The sequence below is a fragment of the Anomaloglossus baeobatrachus genome, chromosome 10 (assembly GCF_048569485.1).
Source record: "Anomaloglossus baeobatrachus isolate aAnoBae1 chromosome 10, aAnoBae1.hap1, whole genome shotgun sequence".
NCBI classification, from domain to species: Eukaryota; Metazoa; Chordata; class Amphibia; order Anura; family Aromobatidae; genus Anomaloglossus; species Anomaloglossus baeobatrachus.
Window position 1 is genome coordinate 48627856 of NC_134362.1, and position 15015 is coordinate 48642870.

Consider the following 15015-nt stretch of genomic DNA (forward strand, 5'->3'; position numbering starts at 1 on the left):
GGCCTACTATTAGATCCACAGTTCCTCCATGGGATCTGGGTCTGGTTCTTAAGGGACTCTGCGAGGGACCATTCGAGCCCCTGGATGAGGTCTCCATTCAGCAATTATCCTTCAAAACGGCTTTTTTGGTGGCCATTACCACCGCAAAGAGGATAGGCGAACTACAAGCATTATCCATTCGTCCTCCATATCTACAGATCCTGCCCGACAGAATTATTTTGAAGCTTGATCCTACATTCCGACCGAAGGTGGTGTCTGTGTCTAATCTTGAACAAGAAGTGGTCTTACCAGCAGTCTGTTCCGATTCTGCCACCTGCACAGATGATTCCCTTCGCTTTCTGGACGTCAGAAGAGCGGTGCTGGCTTATTTGGAAGCTACCCGGAGCTGGCGGATAGATTCAACCCTTTTTGTACAATTTGCAGGGAAAAACCGAGGGAAGACGGTGTCTAAGACAACTCTGTCTCGGTGGGTTAGGTCTACTATTTCTGATACGTACCAGTACGCGGGTCGCGAACCCCCCACTCTCCTTAGGGCTCACTCCACCAGGGCTCTGTCTACTTCATGGGCAGAAAGGGCGGGGGTGTCCCTAGAACAAATATGCCGTACAGCGACGTGGTCTGGTCCCCACACGTTTTGTAGGCACTATCAACTGGATCTTCTCACTGAGCAACAAACATTGTTAGGTAGGAAGGTTCTGCAGGCTGTGATCCCACCCTCATAGGGATTCCTTTGGCATTCTCCTACCGTGCTGTCATGTGGCGTCCTGGAAAATAGGAATTACTACTTAGGCTGGTTTCACACTACGTTTATTTAACATCCGTCCTTAACGTTATTTTAGCGGACAAGCGGATCCAGTGCAAATGCGTTTTCATTTCAATGCATTTGCAATGGACTCGCGTTAACATCCGTTCACCTGCGTTTGCCTGCGTTATAGTGCGGATCCGGTGACTTGCAGTTTTTTAACATGTTTCAAAAACGCTACTTGTAGCGTTTTTGAGCTCCGTCCAAATACTGCAAATTGCTGGATCCTGACTATAACGCAGGTGAACGCTGGCATGCTGATAGACAGGATCCTGCTTTTGTACTGAGCATGCCCAGAAAGTACTGAGCATGCCCAGAACCAGTCTCGCGTGATCTATCTATCTCTCTACTCCCTCCCTCACCCTCTCTCTCTCTAGCTATGTCTTTCCCCCTTCCTCTCCTCCCTCTCTCTCCCACCTGAGAGCTGCGGACACTCGTAACCAAGGTAAATATCGCGTAACCACTTCTCTTAGTTACCCGATGTTTACGTTGGTTACGTGTGCAGGCAGCCCTGCTCCTAGCAGCTGCAGACACTCGTAACCAAGATAAATATCGGGTATCCAAGGCCGATGTTTACCTTGGTTACCAGCGTCTGCAGCTGTCAGAAGCCTCCTCCCAGTCTAGCTCCCCTCACTCCCGATCACATGACTCCAATGCCCGCCCCTAAACATCCAGTGCAGGATCCTGCAAAATAACATATGCGTTTGCATACGTTATTTGCTGTAAAAGCAGGATCCGTACTTCCGCTAAAAAAAAACGTTTTCAACGGATGTTAAAAAGACGTAGTGTGAAACTAGCCTTACCGGTAATGATGTTTCCAGGAGCCAACATGACAGCACTCTTATTTCCCTCCCGTTTGCATGTGTTTTGTATGGTTGTACGTTCTGCATTAATAAAATGGTGTTATCTCCCATCCTGGTGTGGTACTTTAAAAATCACTGAGGAAAGGGGGATGGGGAGGGGCTTTTAAACTCTTGCGTTTTCCTGTCCCTGTAAAGGTCAAAGGAGCAACTCCTACCGTGCTGTCATGTTGGCTCCTGGAAACATCATTACCGGTAAGTAGTAATTCCTATTTTCATATTAGGAAGGGGCTCCTCAGCAGGAGGATGACATGTATATTATACATACACTGTATATAGTCATTTCATAGTGCCCAAGAAGCAGAAAGGGCACCCAGGACACATTCCATTAAATTGGCGTTCTCTCCAGTGCCCTCATAGACTTTGCAAGTCCCTGTGGATTTCTTATGCAGAAATACAAGACCCAGCGGTGCCGTCTGACATTATTTTAGATACCTGTTCCTCTAGTTGTCCCTACGCTACTGGCAACAGCCATGATGCTGGGCTCCTCACACTATTCTCAACACAACAATATCAATAAATAAAACTGACCATATCAAACTATAGATCAGGAATTGCTGATCATGCAAGTCCTCCATTAACATTAGGACTTACTAAACGTTTCCTCGTTCAAACATTAGAAGAAACACTCCAGTAAGAGGAACTAATGCCTCTTTCAATGGCTCAGTGGTGCTCAGTGGTTAACACTATGTTCTTGCAGCGCTGGGGTCCTGGGTTCAAATCCCACCAAGGACGACATCTGCAAGAGTTTGTATGTTCTCCCCGTGTTTTTATGAGATTTTACCACACTCCAAAAACATACTGATAGTGAATTTAGATTGTGAGCCCCAATGGGGACAGTGATGTCTAAAAAGCATTATGGCTTTATATAAGTGAGTAAAATAAACAGCACATTAAATAAATTCAGGTCAAGACCCCTGAGTACCAGGCTGAAATTCACTTTTAATGGAGAATGATTTCTGCTGCATACAAGAACTGTCCAGTCCATTGTGATCACTTCACCCCATAGTGTTTTCCTGTTGGGGCTACACAGCGACACTCGGCCTGCAAATTTAGTGTACGGAAATATTGCAGTGTAGCCCCAGCTGTATTTCATGTCCTTCTTCCTCTCTTGTGGGGATTTGGCAAACTGTTCTGATCTCCCCATTGTGTAAATCAAGAGCCAATAAAAACAGTAAAGTCATCAACATCAGATGAGTTGTGATCAAGAGAATAGGAGCGGATTTGCAGAACCAGGCAGTGCCCATTACACATTGCACCTACTATCCGCCAGAGGTAAGAGCAGGAAATTAGCGAGGGTGGCAGGTATACCAGAGTTTTCCGATTAGAAGAAAAAAAAATTGGCAGGAAAGAAGGGAATTTTGTTTACTTACCGTAAATTCCTTTTCTTCTAGCTCCTATTGGGAGACCCAGACAATTGGGTGTATAGCTACTGCCTCCGGAGGCCACACAAAGTATTACACTTTTAAAAAAGTGTAACCCCTCCCCTCTGCCTATACACCCTCCCGTGCATCACGGGCTCCTCAGTTTTGGTGCAAAAGCAGGAAGGAGAAGACTTATGAATTGGTATAGGGTAAATTCAATCCGAAGGATGTTCGGAGAACTGAAGACCATGAACCAAAAGAACAATTCAACATGAACAACATGTGTACACAAAAGAACAACAGCCCGAAGGGAACAGGGGCGGGTGCTGGGTCTCCCAATAGGAGCTAGAAGAAAAGGAATTTACGGTAAGTAAACAAAATTCCCTTCTTCTTTGTCGCTCCTTTGGGAGACCCAGACAATTGGGACGTCCAAGAGCAGTCCCTGGGTGGGTAAAAGAATACCTCAATAAGAGCCGAAACGGCCCCCTCTTACAGGTGGGCAACCGCCGCCTGGAGGACTCGCCTACCTAGACTGGCGTCTGCCGAAGCATAGGTATGCACCTGATAGTGCTTCGTGAAAGTGTGCAGGCTAGACCACGTCGCTGCCTGACACACCTGCTGAGCCGTAGCCCGGTGCCGCAATGCCCAGGACGCACCCACGGCTCTGGTAGAATGGGCTTTCAGCCCTGAAGGAAGCGGAAGCCCAGAAGAACGGTAGGCTTCGAGAATCGGTTCCTTGATCCACCGAGCCAAGGTTGACTTGGAAGCCTGCAAACCCTTACGCTGGCCAGCGACAAGGACAAAGAGCGCATCTGAACGACGCAGGGGCGCCGTGCGAGACACGTAGAGCCGGAGTGCTCTCACCAGATCCAAAGAGTGCAAATCCTTTTCACATTGGTGAATTGGATTAGGGCAAAATGAAGGTAAGGAGATATCCTGATTGAGATGAAAAGTAGATACCACCTTAGGGAGAAATTCCGGAACCGGACGCAGAACCACCTTATCCTGGTGAAACACCAGGAAGGGGGCTTTGCATGACAGCGCTGCAAGTTCAGACACTCTCCGGAGTGATGTGACTGACACTAGAAAGGCCACCTTTTGCGAAAGACGTGATAAAGAGACATCCCGCAGCGGCTCGAAAGGTGGTTTCTGAAGAGCCGTTAGCACCCTGTTAAGATCCCAGAGCTCCAGCGGACGCTTGTAAGGTGGGACTATGTGGCAAACTCCCTGCAGGAACGTGCGGACCTGCGGAAGCCTGGCTAGATGCTTTTGAAAAAATACGGAGGAGAGCGCCGATACTTGGCCCTTGAGAGAGCCGAGTGACAAACCCTTGTCCATTCCGGATTGGAGGAATGAAAGAAAAGTGGGTAAGGCAAACGGCCATGGAGAGAAACCGTTATCAGAGCACCAGGATAAGATTTGCCAAGACCTGTAATAGATCTTGGCGGACGTTGGCTTCCTGGCCTGTCTCATGGTGGCAATGACATCCTGAGATAACCCTGAAGACGCTAGGAGCCAGGACTCAATGGCCACACAGTCAGGTTGAGGGCCACAGAATTCAGATGGAAAAATGGCCCTTGTGACAGCAAGTCTGGGCGGTCTGGAAGCGCCCACGGCTGACCCACCGTGAGATGCCACAGATCCGGGTACCACGCCCGCCTCGGCCAGTCTGGAGCGACGAGAATGGCGCGACGGCAGTCGGACCTGATCTTGCGTAACACTCTGGGCAGCATCGCCAGAGGGGGAAACACATATGGCAGTCGGAACTGCGACCAGTCCTGAACTAACGCGTCCGCCGCCAGAGCTCTGTGATCCTGAGACTGTGCCATGAATGCCGGGACTTTGTTGTTGTGTCGTTACGCCATGAGATCGACGTCCGGCGTTCCCCAGCGGCGACAGATCTCTCGGAACACTTCTGGGTGCAGAGACCATTCCCCCGCGTCCATGCCCTGACGACTGAGAAAATCTGCTTCCCAGTTTTCTACGCCCGGGATGTGAACTGCGGAGATGGTGGAGGCTGTGGCTTCCACCCACTGCAGAATCCGCCGGACTTCCTGGAAGGCTTGACGACTGCGAGTGCCGCCTTGGTGGTTGATGTATGCGACGGCAGTGGCGTTGTCCGACTGGATACGGATCTGCCTGCCCTCCAGCCACCGCTGAAAAGCCAATAGGGCTAGATACACTGCCCTTATTTCTAGAACATTGATCTGAAGGGAAGACTATCGGAGTCCAGGTTCCCTGAGCCCTGTGGTGGAGAAAAACCGCTCCCCACCCTGACAGGCTCGCGTCCGTGGTGACCACAGCCCAGGTTGGGGGTAGGAAGGATTTTCCCTGCGATAGAGAATTGGGAAGGAGCCACCACTGAAGTGACGTCTTGGTTGCAAGGGAAAGAGAGACGTTCCTGTCGAGGGAAGCCGACCTCCTGTCGCATTTGCGGAGAATGTCCCATTGGAGCTGCCGTAGATGGAATTGCGCGAACGGCACTGCCTCCATCGCTGCCACCATCTTCCCTAGGAAGTGCATGAGGCGCCTTAAGGGGCGTGACTGACTCTGAAGAAGTGATTGCACCCCTGCCTGCAGAGAAAGCTGTTTGTCTCGCGGTAGCTTGACTACCGCTGACTGTGTATGAAACTCCATCCCGAGGTAAGTCAGTGATTGGGTCGGTGTCAACTTGGATTTTGGGAAGTTGATGATCCACCCGAACTGCTGGAGAGTCGTCAGAGCGACTGTAAGGCTGTGTTGATACGCCACCCGAGAAGGGGCCCTGACTAGGAGATCGTCTAGGTAGGGAATCACCGAGTGGCCCTGAGAGTGTAGGACCGCCACGACGGATGCCATGACTTTGGTGAAAATCCGTGGGGCTGTCGCCAGGCCGAAAGGCAATGCCACAAACTGAAGGTGTTCGTCCCTGATGGCGAAACGCAAGAAGCGTTGATGTTCGGGTGCGATCGGCACGTGGAGATAAGCATCTTTGATGTCGATCGATGCTAGGAAGTCTCCTTGTGACATCGAGGCGATGACCGAGCGGAGAGATTCCATCCGAAACCGTCTGGTTCTCACATGTCTGTTGAGTAGCTTGAGGTCCAAACGGGACGGAATGATCCGTCCTTTTTTGGCACCACGAACAAGTTGGAGTAAAATCCGCGACCACGTTCCTGAAGGGGAACGGGGATCACAACTCCTTCTGTCTTCAGAGCGTCCACCGCCTGAAAAAGTGCGTCGGCCTGAGCGGGGGGCGGAGAGGTTCTGAAGAAACGAGCCGCAGGACGGGAGCTGAACTCTATCCTGTAACCGTGAGACAGAATGTCCCTCACCCATCGGTCTTGAACATGTGGCCACCAGGCGTCGCCAAAGCGGGAGAGCCTGCCACCGACCGAGGATGCGGTTAGGGGATGCCGAGAGTCATGAGGAGGCCGCCTTGGAGGCAGTGCCTCCTGCGGCCTTTTGGGGGCGTGACTTGGACCGCCACGCATAGGAGTTCCTCTGGCCTTTCTCCTGCCTGCTGGATGAAGAGGATTGGGGCTTGGCGGAGGGACGAAAGGACCGAAACCTCGATTGTATTTTCCGTTGTTGAGGTCTCTTAGGTCTGGACTGGGGTAAGGATGAGTCCTTTCCCTTGGATTCCTTAATAATCTCATCCAGTCGTTCGCCAAACAAGCATTCGCCAGAAAACGGCAAACCGGTTAAGAACCTCTTGGAGGCAGAGTCTGCCTTCCATTCGCGCAGCCACATGGCCCTGCGGACTGCCACAGAGTTAGCGGATGCCACAGCTGTACGGCTAGCCGAGTCTAGGACTGCGTTCATGGCGTAGGAAGAAAAAGCTGACGCTTGAGAAGTCAAAGACGCAACTTGCGGAGCAGAATTACGTGTGACAGCATTAATCTCAGTCAGACAAGCCGAGATAGCTTGGAGTGCCCACACGGCTGCAAAGGCCGGGGCGAAAGACGCGCCCGTGGCCTCATAGATGGACTTCACCAGGAGCTCTATCTGCCTGTCGGTGGCATCCTTTAGCGATGAGCCATCTGCCACCGATACCACAGATCTAGCCGCCAATCTAGAGACTGGAGGATCCACCTTGGGACATTGAGCCCACCCATTAACGACTTCAGCGGGGAAGGGGTAACGCGTGTCAGTGAGGCGCTTAGTAAAGCGCTTGTCCGGAACCGCTCTGGGCTTCTGGACAGCGTCTCTGAAGTTAGAGTGATCGAAGAACGCACTACGTGTACGTTTGGGGAACCGAAACTGGTGTTTCTCCTGCTGAGACGCCGACTACTCTACAGTAGGAGGCGGGGGAGAGAGATCCAACACCTGGTTGATGGACGAGATAAGATCATTCACTAAGGCGTCCCCTTCAGGTGTATCAAGGTTAAGGGCGACGTCAGGGTCAGAGCCCTGAGCTGCGACGTCCGCCTCGTCCACCAGAGAGTCCTCAAGCTGGGAACCCGAGCAGCGTGAAGAAGTCGGGGAAGATTCCCAGCGAGCCCGCTTAGCCCGACTAGGACTGTGGTCCTGGCAGGAGTCCTGCGCGTGGGACCTAGGGCTCAACCTGGGAGCGCGCTGCGGCTCGGACCGAGAGGGGCCTGGAGGTGACGATCCAACAGGGGCCGGGGCCTGTGTAAGGACCGGTCTGGACTGCAAAGCTTCTAGCAGCTTGGCAGACCATTTGTCCATAGACTGAGCCATGGATTGTGAAAGTGACTCAGAGAGTTTCTCAGCAAAAGAGGCGAACTCTGTCCCTGCCGCCTGGACAGGGGGAGCAGGGGGGTCTACATGAGCCGAGGGGTCCACTAGTGACCGAGGCTCCGGCTGAGCAAGTGAAACAGGGGTCGAGCATTGCTCACAGTGAGGGTAGGTGGAACCCACAGGTAACATAGCCCCACAAGAGGTACAGGCCGCAAAAAAACCCTGAGCCTTAACAGCTTTGCTCCTTGTGGACGACATGCTGTTGTCTCCTAGGAGAATGATCACTGAGGGTATATGGGCAAAAACAGGGCCCGACCGAACAGAAATATATATATAAATACGTATCTATTCCGGCACCCTAGGGGGGACCAGCACCGGGTGACCGGTGTGGCTTACCGACCGCTAACAAGCGGAGTGTGTGCCTCCAGATTCCCTGCCTTAGGTCCCCCGGAGCTGCAGAGCTGTTCCTGAGAATCCTCCACCGGCAGAATGCCCAAAAAATGGCTGCCGGAGATCTCAGGGGAGGAGTGGAGCCGTGGGCGGCGCCAGGAAAGTGCGGGAATCTGGGGTCCCCACAGTGATCAGTGAGGGGGGAGGAAACATGCAGGATGCTCCAGCCCTCACATCCGACGTCAGGTCGGCAGTCCCGCCCTTACCCCTGACAGGCAGGCCCGGGGGCGGGATTTTTGCGACTAGGCCGCGATGAAGCCGGGGACTAAATTTGAGACCGCGCCCGACAAGCAGGCACGGTCGGCGCGGAAGTCCGCCGGTCTTCACAATCCAGCAGCTGCCGCAGCGTCCGGGACGAAGGTGCGCTCCTGCACATTACCCAATGGGGACACAGAGTACCTTAGAGTTGCAGGGCCCGTTCCCTGAGGTTGAATATACTCCGGTCCGGCAGATTCCCACAGGGGCTGCGGAGGGAGCACGGTCCCAGCAACTGGATGACCGTTCAGGATCCCACTTCTCCCAGAGCCGCTAAGGGATGGTGAAGGAGACGGCATGAGGCTCCGGCCTTTGTACCCGCAATGGGTACCTCAACCTTAACAACACCGCTGACATAGTGGGGTGAGAAGGGAACATGCCGGGGGCCCCGTGGGGGCCCTCTTTTCTTCCAACCGACATAACTAGTATGAGAATGCATGAGTGGATGTGTGCCTCCTTCCACACAAAGCATAAAACTGAGGAGCCCGTGATCCACGGGAGGGTGTATAGGCAGAGGGGAGGGGTTACACTTTTTAAAGTATAATACTTTGTGTGGCCTCCGGAGGCAGAAGCTATACACCCAATTGTCTGGGTCTCCCAATGGAGCGACAAAGAAATGAGGGGTATGTCTTATAATGTGAAAGAGAGGTGGAGAATGGGGGCTGTGCTGGCCGCGGTAGGGGGGCGCGGTAGGGGGGGCCGCGCTGGCCACGGTAGGAGGGAGGCCGCGCTAGGGGGGGCCGCGCAGGCCGCGGTAGGGGGGAGCCGCGATGGCCGCGGTAGGGGGGGCCAAGCTGGCCGCGGTAGGGGGCTGTGCAGAGGAAGGCAGGTGAGATGCTCTGTTGGCAATGCAGGCTTCAAATAATGGCGCCTAGAGTCAGCGCATGCACAGATGGAGCTCTCGGCTGAAGATCTCATCTGCGCCGCTTACGGCCCATTGATCGCCCAGCGGCGGACTTAAGGAAAACGGTGCCCGGAAGTGGCATGTGCGCAGAGGATATCTCGGCTTGTCATTGACCTGAGAGCTCAATCTGCGCACGCGCCGGCTCTGGGTATTATTTCTTTGAAGCCCAAACTGCCAACGGAGCATCTGTGACACCTGCCACATTAACCCGTTCTATACAGCCACCACGGCGCCCTAGTCCAGCAGTGCCCACTGCAGCATTGCCCTACTCCAGCACCACCCCTGCCTCCTGTGACCCAGCTCTACCATCGCTGCTGCCCCCCCCTTCTGGTAAGATGGACACCCCCTTTTTTTTTTTTTAAATCTAGATTTGAGGTGCATCTTATAAAACGAAAAATACAGTAATTTTATCTGGCAAGACAATGAGTATTTTCTTGATTTACATGAACACTGAATTGAAAAAGCTGCAAGAAACGCAGAACATGAGGTCTGCACAGCGACGAGTCACCAAGGCTCAGAGACGTTGTGCGACTTGCTGTTTCACGACAATTTTTGTGCAAAGATTTTTGACTGATTGTGCACAGGCCCCATACACCCCTCCATTATTGCAATAAACTTATGAATTGATGCTTTCCTGCCAACAACGCATTACGCAAACATCCAGGCAAGAAGAATACGATCTCTGTTTAATTTACATTGCTTAACTAGGAAAAATGTTATCCGCAAGTAAATCCGGAAAGTTCATGAAGACTTAACCCAAGACATTCAACACTGAAGCTATATGAAAGCGTTCGTGTATGTTCACAGGCTGCTTTATTTCATGCCAATTTTAAAAATACCAGAAAAAAAACCCAACCTGTTTTAAAGGGAACCTGTCACCAGATTTTAAGCTTGTAAGCTGCGGCCACCACCTCCGGGCTCTTATATACAGCATTCTAACATACTGTATATAAGAGCCCAGGCCGCTGTGTAGAACGTAAAAATCACTTTATAATACTCACCTAAGGGGCGGTGCAGACGGGTGTCTCCGTTCTCCGGTACCGGTGCCTCCTCTTTTGGCCATCTTTGTCCTTCTCCTTCTGAAGCCTGGGAGAATGATGCGTCCTACATCATCCACACTCGCCGGCATTGAGGTCCTGCGCAGGCGCATTACAATACTTTGATCTGCCCTGCTCAGGGTAGATCAAAGTGCGCCTGCGCAGGACCTCAATGCCAGTTAGTGTGAATGACGTAGAACGCGTCATGCACCCATGTATATATACACACAGAACACATTTGCTTTAGCTCTGTACCTTATATTTATGTCCCTTTTGTTTTATGGAATAAATTCTGATTTATACCCAAATACCTACTCAGGGTATTGTTTGCTCAGGGGGTCCGGTTTGTTTGCTCCCCCTGATTATGAGAGATATAGAAATATCTCTAATATATATATATATATATATATATATATATATTATATATATATACATAAGTCTACCTTCCTTGCCTATGTATTGTTGTTAATTGTTTATGATGGGTTGCCAACTCTGATCGCTATTTTCATAATACTTCCTACAATACTTTCTTTGGAAGGAGCCGCTGCTCATCTCTGATAGGATACTATTGACCCTGAGGGTCGTGGGATGAAAGTTTTTTGGTTTCTTTTTGTGGTTAGTCCTGATCAATCCCAATGTGGTGCCATTGGAAACCACTCATATGGTGATTTTATAGCCTTATTCTTATGGCTTTGTTGCCATTTTGAGAGTAGTTTATGGATTTGTTTTCTTTTTTGCCGAACACAATTCACAATTCAAGTGTAAGCAAAAAAATAAATCAGTCCATAATTAACTCATCAAGCTATAAGCTCGTTTGGCCAATGGCTTTCAATCCCGACCCTTCATACTCATATGTACTCAGGTCAAGAATGCAAATATTTTTTCATGGGTAGACATCTTTGTGTCTGCTTACCTACATGTCTGATCCTTAATGGGGTTCTCCAGTGAAGATAACTGTCTGTAGGTGATAACTTATCACACAACTGATGCTGCCTTCATTTTCTATGGGGCTGCAGGAAAAAAAAACAAGCGAAGAAAACCGTATAGGGAGGGATAAGAGCGGCGGTCAGGCATGTACACTGTCACTCTATGGATAACTGTGGCCTGTCCGGCTGATCGGTGCGATCGCTTGGGTAAGGGGTGCTTCACACATAGCGAGTTCGCTACCGAAATCGCTGCTACGTCACGGTTTTGGTGACACAACAGTGACCTCATTAGCGATCTCGCTGTGTGTGACACTGAGCAGCGATCTGGCCCCTGCTGTGAGATCGCTGCTCGTTACACACAGCCCTGGTTCGTTTTCTTCAAAGGCGCTCTCCCGCTGTGACGCACAGATCGCTGTGTGTGACAGCGAGAGAGCGACGAAATGAAGCGAGCAGAGAGCAGGAGCCGGCGTCTGGCAGCTGCGGAAAGCTGTGACCAAGATAAACATTGAGTAACCAAGGGAAGCCCTTTCCCTGGTTACCCGATATTTACCCTCGTTACCAGCCTCCGCCGCTCTCGCTGCCAATGCCGGCTCCCTGCACATGTAGCTGCAGTACACATCAGGTAATTAACCTGATGTGTACTGTAGCTAGGAGAGCAAGGAGCCAGCGCTAAGCAGTGTGCGCGGCTCCCTGCCCTCTGCACATGTAGCTGCAGTACACATCGGGTTAATTAACCCGATGTGTACTGTAGCTAGGAGAGCAAGGAGCCAGCGCTAAGCAGTGTGCGCGGCTCCCTGCTCATGTAGCTGCAGTACACATCGGGTTAATTAACCCGATGTGTACTGTAGCTAGGAGAGCAAGGAGCCAGTGCTAAGCAGTGTGCGCGGCTCCCTGCTCTCTGCACATGTAGCGACGTTATGATCGCAGCAATCATAACGTCATCATAACGAAGCAGCGATCATAACAGCGACTTACAAGGTCGCTGTTACGTCACAGAAAATGGTGACGTAACAGCGACGTCGTTGTAGCAGTCGCTATGTGTGAACCCAGCCTAAGACTGGAACTGAGATATAAGTTATGGTGATACTTTATCTTCACAGGAGAACCTCATTAATTCCTCTGTAAGGGTGCTAGTCAAGAGGCCGCATACACATTACATGGTCGGCTGATCCTGGCTTGGCCACCATTAATCTACTCTGTATGGTGGCCTTTAGGGTCAGTACAAATGAAGTAAAGTAATTTGTTTACAAAGCTACCAAAACAAGGCTCAGCAGAAAAATCATACAACCAGTGGTTGGGTGCCAGGCTAGATATTCACAGAGGCATAGTTTGTTTATTTTGTGTTCTCCATAACCGGAGTTTAGTAAGCAGAGAGGAAGCCATCCATCCCAACAAGGCAGCTGTCGGGTCTAACTAGACCCAGTCCAGGTCTGATTGCGACTCCCATTTTTGGCTCCATTTCCCCCATAATGGTCCCCACTGCAATGTCAGTTCCAGAGAAATATGCAAGGTAAAAAGTATCATCTAAAAGGAAGTTTTAAAAATAAGCGGTCAAGTATATAATTAGGGGAGAACTGATCTGACTAAAGTGATCGCGTCATATCCAGCAGCACAATATTATCATTAATACCTCTATACATGCAATTGTGATATGAATAATGTTGCATCTTGCGTCCGGACCTGCCCTGGGTCCCACTCTCGCGCCGGACCTGCCCTGGGTCCCCACTCTCGCGCCGGACCTGCCCTGGGTCCCCACTCTCGCGCCGGACCTGCCCTGGGTCCCCACTCTCGCGCCGGACCTGCCCTGGGTCCCCACTCTCGCGCCGGACCTGCCCTGGGTCCCCACTCTCGCGCCGGACCTGCCCTGGGTCCCCACTCTCGCGCCGGACCTGCCCTGGGTCCCCACTCTCGCGCCGGACCTGCCCTGGGTCCCCACTCTCGCGCCGGACCTGCCCTGGGTCCCCACTCTCGCGCCGGACCTGCCCTGGGTCCCCACTCTCGCGCCGGACCTGCCCTGGGTCCCCACTCTCGCGCCGGACCTGCCCTGGGTCCCCACTCTCGCGCCGGACCTGCCCTGGGTCCCCACTCTCGCGCCGGACCTGCCCTGGGTCCCCACTCTCGCGCCGGACCTGCCCTGGGTCCCCACTCTCGCGCCGGACCTGCCCTGGGTCCCCACTCTCGCGCCGGACCTGCCCTGGGTCCCCACTCTCGCGCCGGACCTGCCCTGGGTCCCCACTCTCGCGCCGGACCTGCCCTGGGTCCCCACTCTCGCGCCGGACCTGCCCTGGGTCCCCACTCTCGCGCCGGACCTGCCCTGGGTCCCCACTCTCGCGCCGGACCTGCCCTGGGTCCCCACTCTCGCGCCGGACCTGCCCTGGGTCCCCACTCTCGCGCCGGACCTGCCCTGGGTCCCCACTCTCGCGCCGGACCTGCCCTGGGTCCCCACTCTCGCGCCGGACCTGCCCTGGGTCCCCACTCTCGCGCCGGACCTGCCCTGGGTCCCCACTCTCGCGCCGGACCTGCCCTGGGTCCCACTCTCGCGCCGGACCTGCCCTGGGTCCCACTCTCGCGCCGGACCTGCCCTGGGTCCCACTCTCGCGCCGGACCTGCCCTGGGTCCCACTCTCGCGCCGGACCTGCCCTGGGTCCCACTCTCGCGCCGGACCTGCCCTGGGTCCCACTCTCGCGCCGGACCTGCCCTGGGTCCCACTCTCAGAGCTGTCATGTCTGAATACATCCATTTTACTCACTAGGTCAATGTGATAAACAAAAATCAAACATTTCACGTAGATGTGTGAGATCCTGTGCACTGACAGATGTTTGGGGCACACAGGTACTGTAGGTGGCTGTCACAGTGGTTCTGTTATACGTCACCACAGGGACAAAACCTGATGCCCCTCAGCCTCTTGGCACCAAGGTCCCCCCACCACACCATGGCCCCCCAATACCCCTAGAGAAGCCCCAGCCTTAGAGAAAACAAACCCAGTCCATAGTCAGTCACACAGCTGTGTGATCCTGGGGAATTCCTGTAAAAGCAAAACAGATTTCGCTGCTTATTGACTCCTGACACAAGAAAAGCACAAAAATGTGAAGAGCGGCCGCCACATACCGGGCACACTCAGGTCACACCGGACACAAGGACCCTTCCTGCATCCACTGAGCGCCCTGACAACTCCTGCCCTCCAGCCCGGCGACCCCTTCTAATGACGTCATCAAAATAAACCACGATAGCAGCCGGAGCGTCAAGTAATGGCGCCGTCCCCTTACACCGGAACCCTGTGTACAGACGACGCCAAACACACTGTCCGTACTCACGTTTCTTTTCTCCGTCTGTTTCACCGGTCGCCGCTGTCGCTCAGTCTGTGCCGGGGGTTTCGTTGACGTCAGCGCCACGTACTCACACGTCACTGGTTCCTGTGCAAGTTCACGGCGCGCACTGATGACGTAGGAGAAGAGGAGGCGGGCACATGTGAAAAACCCGGAAGTGGTGGGTGTGTGTGGCGTCCTCCTGGCGCAAGTGGTCTCCGGCCACTGGTGGGTGGGCTAATCAAGGGGAGCAAGGAGCAGGCTGGACGTGGGACTTTTCCCAGAGATAGAAAGTACCATAGTTCTGCCATAACAGCCTGTTGCTATGAACATGTTCTAGTTCGGGGAGAACTGCAAAAAAAACAACAACTCAATGGCGGTGTAACTCTGGCTCACTCCAGTTTATATTGGTGGACCCACACTCGGCAG

General features: G+C 52.8%; 1 protein-coding gene across 3 annotated transcripts in view; it reads right to left on the reverse strand.

Moving 5' to 3' along the window:
• Nucleotides 1-14703, reverse strand: part of STX5 (syntaxin 5) — a 47585-nt gene extending 32882 nt beyond the window's left edge. The window contains exon 1 of one of the 3 annotated variants that reach the window (XM_075325820.1): nucleotides 14596-14703. The gene's annotated coding sequence lies outside the window, so the exon portion shown is untranslated. Of the gene's footprint in view, nucleotides 1-14389; nucleotides 14467-14594 lie in introns of those variants that run through there. The other 2 variants (XM_075325822.1, XM_075325821.1) reach the window with 2 other exon arrangements.
• Between the last annotated feature and the right edge of the window lie 312 nt (nucleotides 14704-15015).